The sequence below is a fragment of the Eumetopias jubatus genome, unplaced genomic scaffold (genome assembly GCF_037043125.1).
Source record: "Eumetopias jubatus isolate StellerSeaLion01/CBP00866 unplaced genomic scaffold, mEumJub1_p1.0 scaffold_10, whole genome shotgun sequence".
Classification (NCBI taxonomy): domain Eukaryota; kingdom Metazoa; phylum Chordata; class Mammalia; order Carnivora; family Otariidae; genus Eumetopias; species Eumetopias jubatus.
Window position 1 is genome coordinate 5507876 of NW_028274816.1, and position 16005 is coordinate 5523880.

Here is a 16005-nt window from a genome sequence, read left to right on the forward strand (position 1 = left end):
AGTTTCCTTTGGGGTGATGAAAATGTTCTAGACCTAGATGGTCGTGATGGCCACACAACACTGCAAATGTACTAAATGTCACTGACAGTAAACTTTATTATATGTGTATTCTACTACAATAAAAAAAACTTTTTTAGAAAGCAAAAAGAAAAAAATATTTTTCAGATATCTTTAGGCATTATCTCAAATTAATAGTTAGCCTAAATTCCCCAGAGAAAATTAACGAATTAAGATGCTTGTTAACACAGGTGTATGCATTTGTCAAAACCCCTTGAATTGTTCTTAACATCTGTGTGTTTCGCTGTATATAAATTTTACCCTAATAAAAATTAGCCAAGGAAGACAAACAGAAAATACAACAACACTAAATGCAAAAAGAGTCTGTGGAAATATGATATTGTGCTACCTATAGGATAGGTTGAATTACACAGCCTCTGGGAATCCAAGTATTCACCTACACTGCTGTGTAGAGATCTAGGAAGCATATCATAAAAGTTATTTAAATTACTACTGAGGTCTAGAAGGGATTCACATGTGGAATTGCAATCAGGATAAGTGTTCAGCAGCTGAAGGTCACAGCATGTTGCTGTTACAGATGTACACAACAGTAGGGAACTTGCTTCTTGGTCATGGGAAGTCTGAATGTAAGTTCACATTAAAGTTCTTTGGGTGTAGAGCAATCAGTAATGACAAATATCCATTGCAGGTAAAAATGTCTACAATTGTTACATGGCTAGTTAATCTATTGCTGAATCCTTACATCACCATTGCATGATATATAAAATCATATGTACCTGACAAACACATCAATGAAATATTTTTCTTATTTAAACTAGAAGAAGTATTTTTCTTATTTAAATTAGAAGCATCCAATAAGACTATTCTCAAACAGGTGCAGATATTTAAAAATATTCACCAAATATTTATTGAACATCAGGTACATAGAATTGTAATATTAGCACTCAATTCTGTATTCCCAACTTTACTTTAATTAGATTCCTCAGTTACTTTTTTATCTAATTGGAAGCAGGTGATTGTGAAAGCTTTCAGTTCTAAAGGAAGTTGGTCAGTTTTAGTGCTCATCTCTTCCTTGCTCATTCTTTTATACCACATAGAAATGGGGTTATATGAACAACTCCTTAAAATGACCTAAGTTGGGGTGCCTGGGTGGCTCAGTCATTAAGCGTTGGCCTTCGGCTCAGGTCATGATCTCAGGGTCCTGGGATCGAGCCCCGCATTGGGCTCCTTGCTCCATGGGAAGCCTGCTTCTCCCTCTCCCACTCCTGCTGCTTGTGTTCCCTCTCTTGCTGTGTCTCTCTCTGCCAAATAAATAAATAAAATCTTAAAAATAAATAAAAATGACCTAAGTCAAATAGTACAAGGGAAAAAAATGAAATTACAAACTCCAGGAAAAACAAAAAGCTGACAAAGAAAAAATTGTAATTAAAAACCATTTCTTGGCTTTGCAGTAAACATTTATATCGTCAAAATATGAATCCTGTTTATTAAATTTCAACTTTTAGGATATATAGTTATACAATATACAGATATAACTTTGGTTATGAGACAGAAAATAAATGTTATTAACTTTGTCAATGTAAAAGTTCAAATTATAGAAGTTCAAAGGCAGGAGGGAGAAAAAGAATTCAAAGTGAGGGGACTAATTTTATCTCATAAAAAGAGAGCCAAAAGATACTGAATAATTAATGGGATTAGAAGTAAAGTGTCAGTATATGACAGTTACTGGAGCAGACATACTACCTAACCAATATCCACTTCACTCTATGTCCTAGTGAGAGAACCCCAGTGTTGTTCAGGGTATCAATGTGCCCAACCACAGGCAATGGATCATTCATGAAACCAGTGATTCTCAACACTGGTTGCATATTGAAACTACCTGGAGGAGATTATAATTTAATTGGTCTAGGGCACAGTTTCTCAGTCTTGACACTATTGACATTTTGGACTGGATAAGTCTTTGTAGTGGGGGCTGTTTAGTGCATTGTAGGATGTTTGGCAGTATCCTGGCCTCTAACCATCGGATGCCAGGAACATCCCACCCCCTTTCTCAACAATAAAACATGTCCCCAGATATTGCCAAATGTCCCATGGAGGACAAAACCATCCCTGGTTGAGAACCATTTGGACTAGGGTAAGACCATATACACATCAGTACATTTTCAAATATCCCTAGAAGATTCTAACATATACCCAAAGTCGAGAACCACCAATCTAAGCCAATGATGTCAATCCTATTCTTGTAGGTTTCTCCAGCTCCCTGTCAGCTAGGTGTGGCCATGTGACTTAGTTCTGGCCAACGAGATTTAAGTAGAAGTTTGTTGGTGGGAGGAATTCTAAGAAAGCTATGCTTTTTTGATAGAAGATAACCAACATACCTTCAGTTCCTTGCCCATTCGCTTCTTCCTTTCTTGTATGCAAGAGATCACATGCAGATGTGATGTCTGGTTCTGCAGCAGCCATCTTGTAAAGGAGACAAACGTAAATATAAAACTAGTCTGTTAAGGATAGCAGAGAGGAAAGATAAAGAGAGCCTGGACCATTGCTGGCAGTTTCTGGTGGCTAAACTAACCATAAGCTGGACTTGTTAAGTGAGAAAAATATCTGCATGTGTTTAAGCCACTGTAGTAAGGTTTCTGTTACTCGAGTGGAAAGTAATCACAGCTGCTGTGATTAAAAATGCAATAAAGAGAGGAAGTAAAAATATATCAGTGAGATGGAGCAGGGAAGAGAGAGAGCAGTATGAACAAGTTAAAATTCTCATTTCTCATAACAGGAATGCTAAAGGGATAAATCAAAACCAGTTATACATGCCCCAAAGAATTGAAAACAGATGTTCAAACAAACACTTGCACATGAATGTTCATTGCAGCATTATTCCTAATAGCTCAAAAGAGGAAACAAGCCAAATGTTCATCAACTGATGAATGAATAAACAAAATGTGGTATATCCACACTGTGGAATATTATGCAGCCATAAAAGGGAATAAAGTGCTTGTTCGTATTACAACATGGGTGTATCTTAAAAACACTTTACTAAGTGAAAGAAGCCAGAAAACACAAGGTCACATATTGTGTGGGTCCATTTATACGAAATGTCCAGAATGGGCAAATCTACAGAAGCATAAAGTAGATGAGTTGCCAAGAGTCTGGGAGGGGAGCAATGGAGAATAATGGCCAATGAGTTTGGGGTTTCCTTTTGGGGTGATGACGATGTTCTTGAACTAGATAGTGGTGATGGTCACACAACTTTATGAATATACAAAAAAACCACTGAGTTGCAGTCTTTAAAAGGACGAATTTTGTTCCACTGAATTATACCTCAATAAAAAACAAAACAACAGAAACAGCTTTGTACGCCGAGAATTAGAGACACAGAAGGATCCACCAAAAGTCAGAGCTGAAAGTGATTCCTTCTTAGGAGCAGCAGTAGGAAAAAGAAATACTTGCTTTTCATTATTAGTCCTTCTGTAACCCTTGATTTTCTTAAAAGCATTTGTATTACTTCAGCGAATTTTTAAAGAAAACTTAAAGGGAAAAAAAAGTGACATAAGAATATTTCTTTCTTTGTGGCCTTGGCTAAGCTACCAGCTCTAGGAAGGAAGAACTTTTTCTCTCTCTCATTTCCAGGCATGTTGCCAATTTAAATCCCCTTCCTTTCCTGCTGGTCTCTGCCAATGTGGTGTCAGACACTGAGAACTAGCTTCGAAGTCAGAAGGTCTCTAAGAAAAATAAAAAGCACATTCTTAACTAAAATCACACGTTTATAATTCTTCAGGCCCGTGACTAGTGCAATGTTTTTTGTGAGAGAGAAAAAGTGAGGAGTATTCCTAACTCAAAATAAACTCCCAGTCCCTTTGAGAGCTTTTCAACAAGAATAAGAAAGAAATATGTTTGATAACAATAACCTGTCCCATCAGTCCAGATCTCAGCTCCAAGCCAGTGGGACCCATGTATGTGGTCATTAAAATCAGAACTCTGGAGATACCAAAGCAGAAGTTTATGCCCCCAGGTGGGCAATCTATTTTTCTGGGGAAGGCTCACTTTGCCCTGCAAAAGACTACACAAGGCCTGTAATCCCAGACTTTTAACCAACAGATCCCTAATGAACCTACAGCCCCAACTTCTTGTAAGATGCAACTCTGGCTTAGAAGACCTGTTTTCATTAGTTGCCCTTTGACTTCGGCACCTGGTTGCACAGCTGATGCCTGAGGGTGACATGCAGGTGGGTGGGAACCTGTATCCCCCAGCCCCCATGTCAGCTTCAGTATCCCTGTGACTGCCACCAGATTAATTAGCAGAATCTACAATGAATGGAATCTAAAGGGCAGTTAACTTATCCTGGCTACTTTTGAGGGTTGACTAACCCCCAAAATGTTCTTTGTTGTGTCCTGTTGTGTTGTACAAACTACTTCTTGCTTAGAATAAGAAACAAAAACCTCTGGCTTCCAACACAGTCAAAGACTCCCTTGAGTCAATCTGTGCATTTTTAATTCTTTAGGCCCAGCAAGGTCTTCCCTCATTCAACCTGCTTTTTCTAAACCACCAACTCACATGTTCTCTCTACTTTCTGCCAGCGTCCTAACCCGCAGGTGCCTTCACTACCCCGCCCACACACAGGAATTTTTTCAAATGCTCAAGGACTTACAGGGATGGACAGAAACACTTGGATGCTGTCCATCGGTGCCTGATCTTGACAACCTCACTGGATTCTTAGCTCCTGCCTCAGTGTTATTTTCACGAAGCCCCACAGTAAATGGGCCGAAAAGGGAGGATGTGGATTGATTTTGTTGTTAACCCATACAACGCATCCCAAGGGCATTGCCATTGTGAGTCTGGAAGGCCTACATGAGCCAAAGGAACAATCATGGTGGAATTTCAGATGATGTGGTTGAGGGGCAGGAGAACTTCGGCTCCCACTTCACACACCATCCCCCATCATGAGGAAGAGGGGGCAGGAGCTGGGGGGGCAGGATGGCTGCCAATAGGCTCACCTTCTTATAGCTTCATGATATCCATGAAAAAGAGTTCTCTTTGTCAATAGTTCCAACAAAAGTCTAAGTTGAATCCCATTGGTCTGGTTTGATTCATGTGCTCATCCCCACACCAATCACTGTGGCCGGATGGGAGGAATCTGATTGGCCACGACTCAGCGGCATGTCCACCCCACCTGGAAGAGGTGGACTGATTGTCGCGGGGGGCGGACTGGGGTCGTAGTTCTCAAAACGAGGGAAATGAGTAATCAGACAAAGACGGTAGCTCAGGACAGACGTTTGCACAGTAAGACTGGGTCAAAAAGTAAGCACCTTTGGAAAGCTCTTAATATAAATGACTAAACTGTCCCCAGGAGGATTTCATCTATGTGCTGCACATACGATGCCCAAGCCCTGCTTCCCTGCCCCCTACCCAGAAAACTGTCCTACCACAGAAAAGGGGGCTCTTCCCAGGAAGGGATTTTCAGGGGGCCTCAACCTCCAACTCCATCTCCGAGGCTGACAAATTGAGAAGGCTGGAGAATGCGTCCCTCACACCCTTTCACCTTCTTGTGGGAGGCCCCACAGCCCCTTCTGGTGTCCTCCTCTCTTGCTCCCCTCAGTTGTTGGCTGGAGGATTAAGGCAGGACCTGACAGGGCCTGGGAGGACTGAGTGGTGGAATTTCAGGCAGCCACCTGTGGTGGAGGAAATCCTACTATTTGATACCAGGCCGACCTGAGTTTGAGTCCCAGCTTTGTCACATATTAAATATGTGGCTTTGGGCAAAGTACTTAATGTTGCCAAGCCTCGAGTTATTTTGACCATTAATTAATTTTTTTAATTTTTATTGTTATGTTAATCACCATACATTACATCATTAGTTTTGGATGTAGTGTTCCATGGTTCATTGTTTGTGTATAACACCCAGTGCTCCATGCAGAACGTGCCCTCTTTAATACCCATCACCAGGCTAACCCATCCCCCCACCCCCCTCCCCTCTAGAACCCTCAGTTTGTTTCTCAGAGTCCATAGTCTCTCATGGTTGGTCTCCCCCTCCGATTTCCCCCTTTCTATCCTTCCCCTCCTGCTATCTTCTTCTTATTCTTTTTTTTCTTAGCATATATTGCATTATTTGTTTCAGAGGTACAGATCTGTGATTCAACAGTCTTGCTCAACTCACAGCACTCGCCATAGCACATACCCTCCCCAATGTCTATCACCCAGCCACCCCATCCCTCCCACCCCCCACCACTCCAGCAACCCTCAGTTTGTTTCCTGAGATTAAGAATTCCTCATATCAGTGAGGTCATATGATACATGTCTTTCTCTGATTGACTTATTTCACTCAGCATAACACCCTCCAGTTCCATCCACGTCATTGCAAATGGCAAGATCTCATTCCTTTTGATGGTTGCATAATGTTCCATTGTGTATATATACCACCTCTTCTTTATCCATTCATCTGTCGATGGACATCTTGGCTCTTTCCACAGTTTGGCTATTGTGGACATTGCTGCTATAAACATTGGGGTGCACGTACCCCTTTGGATCCCTACAATTGTATCTTTGTGGTAAATACCCAGTAGTGCAATTGCTGGATTGTATGATAGCTCTATTTTCAACTGTTTGAGTAACTTCCATACTGTTTTCCAGAGTGGCTGCACCAGCTTGCATTCCCACCAACAGTGTAGGAGAGTTCCCCTTTCTCCACATCCCCGCCAACATCTGTCGTTTCCTGACTTGTTAATTTGAGCCATTCTGACGGGTGTGAGGTGGTATCTCATGGAGGTTTTGATTTGGATTTCCCTGATGCCGAGCGATGTTGAGCACTTTTTCATGTGTCTGTTGGCCATTTGGATGTGTTCTTTGGAAAAATGTCTGTTCATGTCTTCTGCCCATTTCTTGATTGGATTATTTGTTCTTTGGGTCTTGAGTTTGATAAGTTCTTTATAGATTTTGGATACGAGCCCTTTATCTGATATGTCATTTGCAAATATTTTCTCCCATTCTGTCGGTTGTCTTTTGGTTTTGTGGACTGTTTCTTTGGCTGTGCAAAAGCTTTTAAATTGATGAAATCCCAATAGGTCATTTTTGCCCTTGCTTCCCTTGCCTTTGGCGATGTTTCTAGGGAGAAGTTGCTGCAGTGAAGTTTAAGAGGTTGCTGCCTGTGTTCTCCTTTAGGATTTTGATGGACTCCTGTCTCACGTTTAGGTCTTTCAACCATTTGGAGTCTATTTTCGTGTGTGGTGTAAGGAAGTGGTCCAGTTTCCTTCTTCTGCATGTGGCTGTCCAATTTTCCCAACACCATTTGTTGAAGAGACTGTCTTTTTTCCATTGGACAGTCTTTCCTGCTTTGTCGAAGATTAGTTGACCATAGAGTTGAGGGTCCATTTCTGGGCTCTCTATTCTGTTCCACTGATCTATGTGTCTGTGTTTGTGCCAGTACCATACTGTCTTGATGATGACAGGTTTGTAATAGAGCTGGAAGTCCGGAATTGTGATGCCACCAGCTTTGCTTTTCTTTTTCAACATTCCTCTGGCTATTCAGGGTCTCTTCTCATTCCATACAAATTTTAGGATTATTTGTTCCATTTCTTTGAAAAAAGTGGATGGTATTTTGATGGGGATTGCATTGAATACGTAGATTGCTCTAGGTAGCATCGACATCTTCACAATATCTGTTCTTCCAATCCATGAGCATGGAATGTTTTTCCATTTCTTTGTGTCTTCCTCGATTTCTTTCATGAGTATTCTATAGTTTTCTGAGTACAGATCCTTTACCTCTTTGGTTAGATTTATTCCTAGGTATCTTATGGTTTTGGGTGCCATTGTAAATGGGATCGACTCCTTAATTTGTCTCTCTTCTGTCTTGTTGGTGTATAGGAATGTCACTGATTTCTGTGCATTGATTTTATATCCTGCCACTTTACTGAATTCCTGTATGAGTTCTAGCAGTTTTGGGCTGGAGTCTTTTGGGTTTTCCACATAAAGTATCATAACATCTGCAAAGAGTGAGAGTTTGACTTCCTCTTTGCCGATTTGGATGCCTTTGATTTCTTTTTGTTGTCTGATTGCTGTGGCTAGGACTTCTAATACTATGTTGAATAGCAGTGGTGATAGTTGACCATTAATTTAAAAGGACAACTGTATTTCAAATACCCATCAAAAAAATCTGGTTTAAATTAGGCATCCAGTAAACATAAGGTTACTCTTATCATTAATACATATTATTGATTTGCAGTGGAATGCACTGTGATCAGAAACCTGCTTTGCTGGTTGACCTGTTTGCCAAATCCCTGCCCCTCTCTGGACAATGAGGGTTGGACTAGATACTCTGCCTGCTCTGAGAGCCTGTGATTTCCGAGCAGAGAGCATGGTGGAAGTCCGATGCCAGAGAGTGGCATGGTGTGCATGCACACATGTGTTTGTGTGTGTGTGTTTGGGGGGAGCATGAGTGCATGTGTGTCCCTTAGCATTAGGCGGAAATGTTACTCCTTCTGCAGGCAGAGAGCCTTCAGCTTCCTGCCACCAGGCGCCCGTGGCAATCACTTGCTGTTTTGGAGGAGCAGGCAGAGAGACCAGTCTGCAGGGAACAAAGGTTGTGTTACCAGTGAAGGCTGGTCACTTCCTCTCCCTCCCCAGCTGCTTGGGAGCCACAGGGGTTGGATGAGCACAGTGAGTCCTTAGCAACTCTATCTCCGTGGACAACGGAATAGCAGGCTCGGAACCTCCTGAGGGGTGCTGGCTTGGTGGCCAGGCCTTGCTGTCAATGCTCCGCAGCTAAATTGGATCCATTGCTCTGGAATCTGATATTAACAAATGTGTTCCTGGGGCAGCCGGTGCTTCCTACTGCGGGAAACTTCAGACCCCCATCGCAGCCCTGATGGAGGTTTTGGAGGAGCCCTAGGATGACGGGATCCCTGATCGTTTCTTCTGTGGGGAGGTAGGGGATGCTCTCTAGCTGGGCTAATTTACTGCCAGGTTATCGTATTCATGAAGTGTCTGGTCAAGATGATGGGCTGGATCGCTTGCGAAGGTACTTGAATCCTGCCTCTCCATCTTGGGAGCCAGCTCCAGACCAGCTTGATTTTTTGTGTATTAAATGTGCTTTCCTTCACATGAATCTCCCTCTTCACCAAGGTGGGGAGGGTCAGACTGCTTAGAGCCAGGGAGTGGGGAGAGTCCAGGAGCCCAGGGACAGTGCCCCGTTGCCCTCCTCCATTTTGAGCTCTACTGGACATCACAGACGATCAGTCCTTCCTCTGCCCTGCTCCCTTCCTCCTTCCAGGCAGGCTGTGTGCCAGACAGTACCTAAGGAGATTCTCACAGTAGCCCTGCAAGGTAGGTTGTATTATCTGCTCACAGCAACTGTGAAAGAACCTGAGGAGGTCCCAGCAGCAGAGGCTGGCGGAGCCACAGTTTAAGTCGAGTCTAGCTGACTGCGGTGGAGGGTTTTCCCCACGCTTGCATGGCGCACTCGCTGTGCACTGGGCCTGGCACAGAGGATAAAGAGATGGACTAGAATCCCTGCTCCAGAGAAGCTGGCAGTGCAGGGAGGAGGAAACAACCAAAAGAGGCTGGAAATGGTGGTGTAGATGCCAACCCTGAGCCATCCACAGAGAGGTGATGACCCAAGGGCAGGCACGCTTGGAAACGGTGGCTTTCTGAGGTGAAGGGTATGATGACTCAGTGCAGCGTGAGATTCCAGGTTTGGCTCTTGGATCAGGAAAAAGAAAATGCTTCAAAGGACATTAATTAGGGTAATTGATGGAATTTGAGTGCGGACTGTATTTTACGTCATAGTAATGGTAGTGTATCTTTGTAAAATTTCCTTACTATTTAAACTGTAGTCACGTAAGAGAGTGCTCTGCTCTTAGGAGAGTCAGCTGAAATATTTCAGGACGATGGGTCGTGATGGCTCCAACTTCCTGTCCAATGGTTCAGCAGGTAATCCTACCAGGTATATACACATAGAGATAAAGCAAAGTGGCAAAATGTTAACAACTGATGAATTTGGATGAAAGATACAGGGTATTCATTGTCCTGTTCCTGCAACTATTCCATAGGATTGAAATTCTTCCCAGTGAAAGGTTAAAGGAGTGGGAGCAGAGGAAGAAGGTGGTAATGGAGAAGAGGAGGGGAGAGGGCAGGGTCCTGGCAGTCGAGAGGGGACATGAGTCCAGGAAGGCAGCAGAAACTGTGAGAAGGTGGAGGTTGGCAGGGACATAGGGGTGGCTGAAGAGTGGTTTGGGGGGCCCTGGGGAGGTCGCTGCTAGTCTCTGAGGTTAGGGGGTGCAGGAGAGCTGAGGGGGGCAGGGGTGGAGGGTACCCTTTCAAAGTTTTCTCCAGCAACAGAATGGAGAACAGGTGGACAGCCAGGGGGAGTACAGCAAGGTTGAGCAAAGACCTTCTTAGGACAGAGGGCTGAGTCCTTCTCTAGGAAGAGGGGGAAAAGGCTGATGGGGGCAAAGAAGAGCTGAAGAGTCAAAGGAGCCCATGTCTGTTTCCGCCTCAGCTCTTACCGCAGTGTAGAATTCTCCTATCTTCAGGTATTCATTATCTGCTGGTCTTTTCCCTCCACCAGGGTGTACGCCCCATGAAGGCTTCTGTGAATCTTCACTGCTTTATCCCTGGCACAGGTCAGGGGCTCAGTACTTTTGAATGAATGAAAAGGGGCCGGGGGGCAGATTCATTTGCTAGGGCTGCGATAACAAAGGCCCAGAGACTGGGCAGCTTACGTGACAGAAATATATTGTCTCAGGGTTCTGGAGGCTGGAAGTCCAAGGTCAAGCTGTTGGCAGCGTTGGTTCCCTCTCAAGTCTGGGAGGAAGGATCGAGCCTCTCTCCTTGGTTCACAGATGGTCATCTTCTCCTGTGTCTTCACATCATCTTCCCTCTGTGCACATCTACGTCTGTGTCCAAATTTCTCCTTTTGCTAAGGACACCAGCCATACTGGATTAGGACCCACCCTACCACCTTGTTACATCTGTGTTGACCCTGTTTCCAAACAAGGTCACATTCTGAGGTACCGGGGGTTAGGACGTCAACATATGGATTTGGGGGGACAGAATTCAACCCATCACAGATGGAACAGGAGGGGGAAGGGGGTGGGAGGGCAGGGGAAGGGCAGGGCCCCGGGGGAAGTGGGGCTGGAGATGAAGCGGAGGCCGTTTGGGGTGCAGTGGGGCCACCCCATTGAATATTAAGAGAAGTGAAGAAAGTCTGTCTGTTCTGTGTGGCCCAGAAAGTTGAACTGCAGCCAAAGGGAGGTTTTTGTTCCGTTGAAGGAAAACTTTTATGTTAAGAGATAGGAGAGTCCAAAAGCTGAAGGGAGGTGCTCTGGGAGTGGGAAGTGAGTGTCCCATCTCTGGGAGAAAGGCCAGATTGGTGGCACTCCAGGGCCAGTACAGATGGCATTTCAGCCCTGGGGATGGAGGGTTGCTCTGGACTGATATATTCCTTCCTTCTCTATCCTTCGAGCAACTGCCTTAGGCCAGGCTTGGGGCTGCGCAGAGGAACCCCCGAGGACTGGAGCCCCCGGGCTGTCTAGCATCCAGCGAGTGGCCATCCTGGAAGTTCCTTCTGACCCCTGTACTCCTGCAGAGGTCTGGGGGCAACCCTGCATGGGACGTCAACCCCGTGGGGCCCCAGAACCTGGGCAAGACTGCCCACACACACCTTCCCTCTGAAATGCGACCTGGCTGGGCTGCTTGTGAAGTGCTCCTCAGGCCGCACCCCAGGGCCCCAGTACCAGTCCTGCCCCCAGCTGGCCCTGGGCAGATCAGGACACCTGGGCTTTGGTCCAAGTTCTGTCGGGTGATGACAAGCTGGGCCTCTGAGCGCCGAGGCGCCTCTCCTCCATAAGCCTTGGTTTCTTCACCTGTGTAAGTGAGAGCAGGGTTGTAAATCAGTGCGGGCGGATGGCAGGGTAATAGAGGAACACTGGAACGCAGTCAGGACAGATCTGGGTTTACCTCTCTGTTTTCTCACTTCTCAGCCTTTTGACTGGGCAGGTCACTTAACCTCAGTGAAGCTGTTTCCCATCTGTGAAATGGGCATGATACCAAGCCATTCTAGGGCTACTAACAATAGATTGGCCCTGGAGGAGCTCTTCTAGTGATCCATTTTGTTATGAATAATAGCCTAAAGACTATTACTAAACTCTGAAGGGCTGCAGACATGCTGATCATAGCTTTTAATAATCAACTTCAGACCATGAGCTGGAGTCATTTAGGAAGGAACCCTGGGGGTAGACATTACCTTGGGGGACCCCCAGCCTGGCTGCCTCCTCTTTCCTCATCTTTGCTGGCCTGGGAAGTCAATCTCATGCCAGGAGGGCCTGTGGGGGCCAGACCAGCCCGTCTGCTTAAGGGGAAGGCCAGGCCTGGCATTTCCCCCACATACGAGAGGCCATCTCTTCCAGAGGGGCCCAACCCTGCCTCATACCCTCAGTCTAATCGTGAGGAAAACATCGGGCAAATCCCAATTGAGAGACATTGTGTAAAATATATGACCAGTTCTCAAAACTTTCAAAAACTTGGTATTCGTCAAAAACAAGGGAAGTTTGAGAAACTGACAGCCATAGAGGGGCCTTCGGGAGCCTTTGGACACCATGACCAAATGTCAAGTGACGCCCTGGGTGGGCTCCTTGACCGAGAACAGGACATTAGGTAAAACGAAGGAAATCTGAGTAAAGTATAGGCTTCGGTTAATAATAATGTGTCAGTATTGGTTCATTAGTTGTAACAAATGTATCACACATACCTGAGATGTTAATAATAACAGGAGAAATTGCTGGTGGGGGTGTCAGGGACTGAATGTTTCTATCCGGCCCCCAAATTCTTTTGTTGATGTCCTAACCCCCAAGGTGATGGTATTAGGAGGCGGGGCCTTTGGAAGGTAAGTCGGTCATGAGGGGAGGGCCCTCAGAAATGGGATGAATGCCCTGATAAGAAGAGACACAGCTTTGTCCTGCTGTCTTCTCTCTGCTGAATGAGGGTACGAGGAGAAGGTGGCCATTTGCAAACCAGGAAGCAGGTTGTCACTGGTCATTGGATCCGCTGGCCCCTTGACCTGGGGCTCCCCAGCCCCCAGCACCGTGAGAAGTGAAGTTTTGTTGTTTAAGCCACCCCATCTGTGGTATTTTTGCTTGTAGCAACCCAAACTAAGACAGGGGAGTTTGGAGGGGGGCTGTCTGTACTCTGCACATTTTCTGCAAATGCAAATCTATTCTAAAATAAAAAGCTCTGGGGCGCCTGGATGGCTCAGTCAGTTAAGCGTCTGACTCTTGATCTTGGCTCAGGTCTTGATCTCAGGGTCGTGAGTTGAAGCCCCATGTTGGGCTCCACGATGAGTGTGGCACCTGCATTAAATAAGTTAAGAGTTGCGGCGGGAGAGTGGCGGGCCCAGAGCGTGGCTCGTCCGCTCCGGTGGTGCCTGCTTCCCCGCTGCCTCCCGCCGCCGCGCGCAGCCAGTCCGAGGAGAAGCCCGAGGGGGGCATGAAGACAGACAACGACCACGTCAACCTGGAGGTGGCCGGCTCTGTGGTCCAGTTCAAAATCAAGAGACACACGCTGCTAGAGAGCTGGGGAAGGCGTACTGCGAGAGGCAGGGCCCGTCAATGAGACAGATTAGATTCAGTCTTCACGGGCAGCCAATTAACGAAACCGACACCCCTGCACAGCTGGAGATGGAGGACGAAGACACCATCGACATGTTCCAGGGGCAGGCGGGGGGCTTGAGGGAGAGCGGCTGTCTCTAAGGCACCACCTCTACAGGGACCGTCCCCTCCGTGCCATCGTCCTTACATCTGCTGAAGGGTGAACGAGTGACCGCACCCATCACAAAGGAGCCTGTGGAAACCCGAGGACAGTCACCAAAATTACTTCCTTCTCTGTGACATTTTGCGAGGGCAACTCAGAACTCTGTCTGCCAGGGGGAGCCTGCAGCTGGAAGCGGGCCAGTCACACTTGTCTTTGTTGGGGTGAAATGAGTTGTGAGGGTTTGGGGGTTTGTTTTTGCTTTCATTTTTGTTTTTTTCTCCCCTCTAACTTTGCCCCCAAACTTGTCTGAATGTCCACTTTTAGTCTGGATGGGGATCTGACCCCAGGCGTTGATCCTTGGCCCCTTCCCCCCCCCCACTGCTTACTCCAGTCGAGAGTTCACAGCACCACAGTGGGGGTGCTTCTGCGGGACAAGTTTTGGGGGCAGTTTGGGGATGGGAGACAAACTTTCACTATTTTGTATAAGCATAGGTTTTTTAAACGCTAAATATTGCATTTCAGGATATGGTAAAGTTGAAGGGAAAATACTGGAATGCCTTTTAAAAGGTGAAAGGAAAATAAGCAGGTCCTTCAGTAACGTGGCCCTGGGGTCAGCACCCACTGCCTGGCACCTGGGACCACAGAAACAGGCTTTCCCCTTAACAGAGATGAAAGCAGTGCCAGCGTGTCTCACTTGGTCATAGTGACGTGGCCTCATATTTCTCCTCCTCTGAGTAATTATGGTCTCTCTATAAAAAAGCAGGATTCAGTATTGCTGAATTTGCACTTGTTTTTGTGTGAAAGGCCTGCTTCAAAGTGTGTTACCCATGGAGCCCATGGAAAGGTGACTTCGTGTCGCCCTCACGGATTTGGGCTGTGCTGCTTTCCAAATAGGTACGGGACTTACGCTTTAGTACGTGATTTCGGTTCTGTGAGATGTTTTGGGATCCGTACCAACTAAACTGATAGTTTTCCTCCCGTCTTCGCGTATGGACCCACTGCTGCCTTGTTCTAGTCACAGAGCGTGACCATGACCATCATCTCTCGCTTGCCTGGAATCTCGCTGAAGGTGTTCGCGTTTCCTTTGTGTTTTGCTGTTTGGGCATGGGTGGGATGTCTGCTGGCTCTGTTTATTCACCAATTTGTACATTATTTGTTGTCCTTTGCTACTGTAAGCAGTAAATATAGTTTGGTATTCTGTCAAAAAAAAAGTAAGTAAGTAAATAGTTTACTTTAAAACAAGCCTGTTTTCAAAACAAAAAGATTGTCCGTGAAACGGTAATTATCTCAGGAAGTGTGGGAGTTTAGATGTTTTTATTTTCTTCCTTATTTTTTGGGGTAATTTTTGGTATTTATTTTGATAAAATTTTTAAGTTTGAAGAAAGAAAGAAAGGGTGGGAGGGAACAAGGAAGCAGAGCGGGGAGAGAGGCAAAGAGAGAAGAAGGAAGGAGAGAAGAAAGAAGGGAAAGAAAGAAAAGAGGTAGAGAAAAGACAGAAGGGAAGAAAGTCTAAAGCACATCGGGCAAGCAAACACCAACCAGGGCAGCCATCAGTTTCTAGGGGTGGGATGCAGGGGTGGGATGCAGGGGGGGGTCTGGGTCCCTTCTTGCTAAAGGAGTCCTCAGAAGTGCAGGGGTGCCTCAGCCTGCTGCCACGACCTGGGTTCTTCTCAAACCCTAGTGCAGCTTTGCCCAAGGGCCTGAGCTTCCAACTGCAGCTCCATCTGGGCCTCTGCTTCACCTGGGCAAGCTGCACCCCTGGTGGCAAGGGCGGAGCTCTGGCCAGTGGCAGGTGGATGACTCAGAAGCACTGAGAGGACCAAAATATCCCATTGCCCTGGCCCGGGGCTTTTCAAGTTTTCCCCAAGGCCTCTCCCAGCCAGTGACTCACCTCCAACCCCTGTCACCCAAGAGAGGCAGCTCAAAGCTATGTCACCTACTGTCGGGGAGGGGGCGTCTGGTCTCTGAGGTCCACACAAAGCTTGAACCCCACTCTGCTCTGAGGGGTCCAAAGTTCTTCCCAAGTTTTGAGCCAATTCCCAGAGGCCTCACTTTCTCACGGTTGGTTTTGGCCTTTGCTCTTTCTTCTGCATTTGCTGTCTTATTCTGCACCTTGGGGATTCCTGAAGAAGCTCCGCACCTTGGTCGTTGTCCAGTTTCTTAAAAAAAAAAGCCAATCTCACCCACGTTCACAAGTGAGGGCTCATCTGCTGCATCAGGAGAAAAGGTCACACTGTGGACCGCACACCA

General features: G+C 46.1%; 1 pseudogene; it reads left to right on the forward strand.

The window, feature by feature from the left end:
* The first annotated feature begins 9896 nt into the window (after positions 1-9896).
* On the forward strand, positions 9897-13754 carry LOC114199372 (small ubiquitin-related modifier 3 pseudogene; annotated as a pseudogene).
* Positions 13755-16005: the final 2251 nt, after the last annotated feature.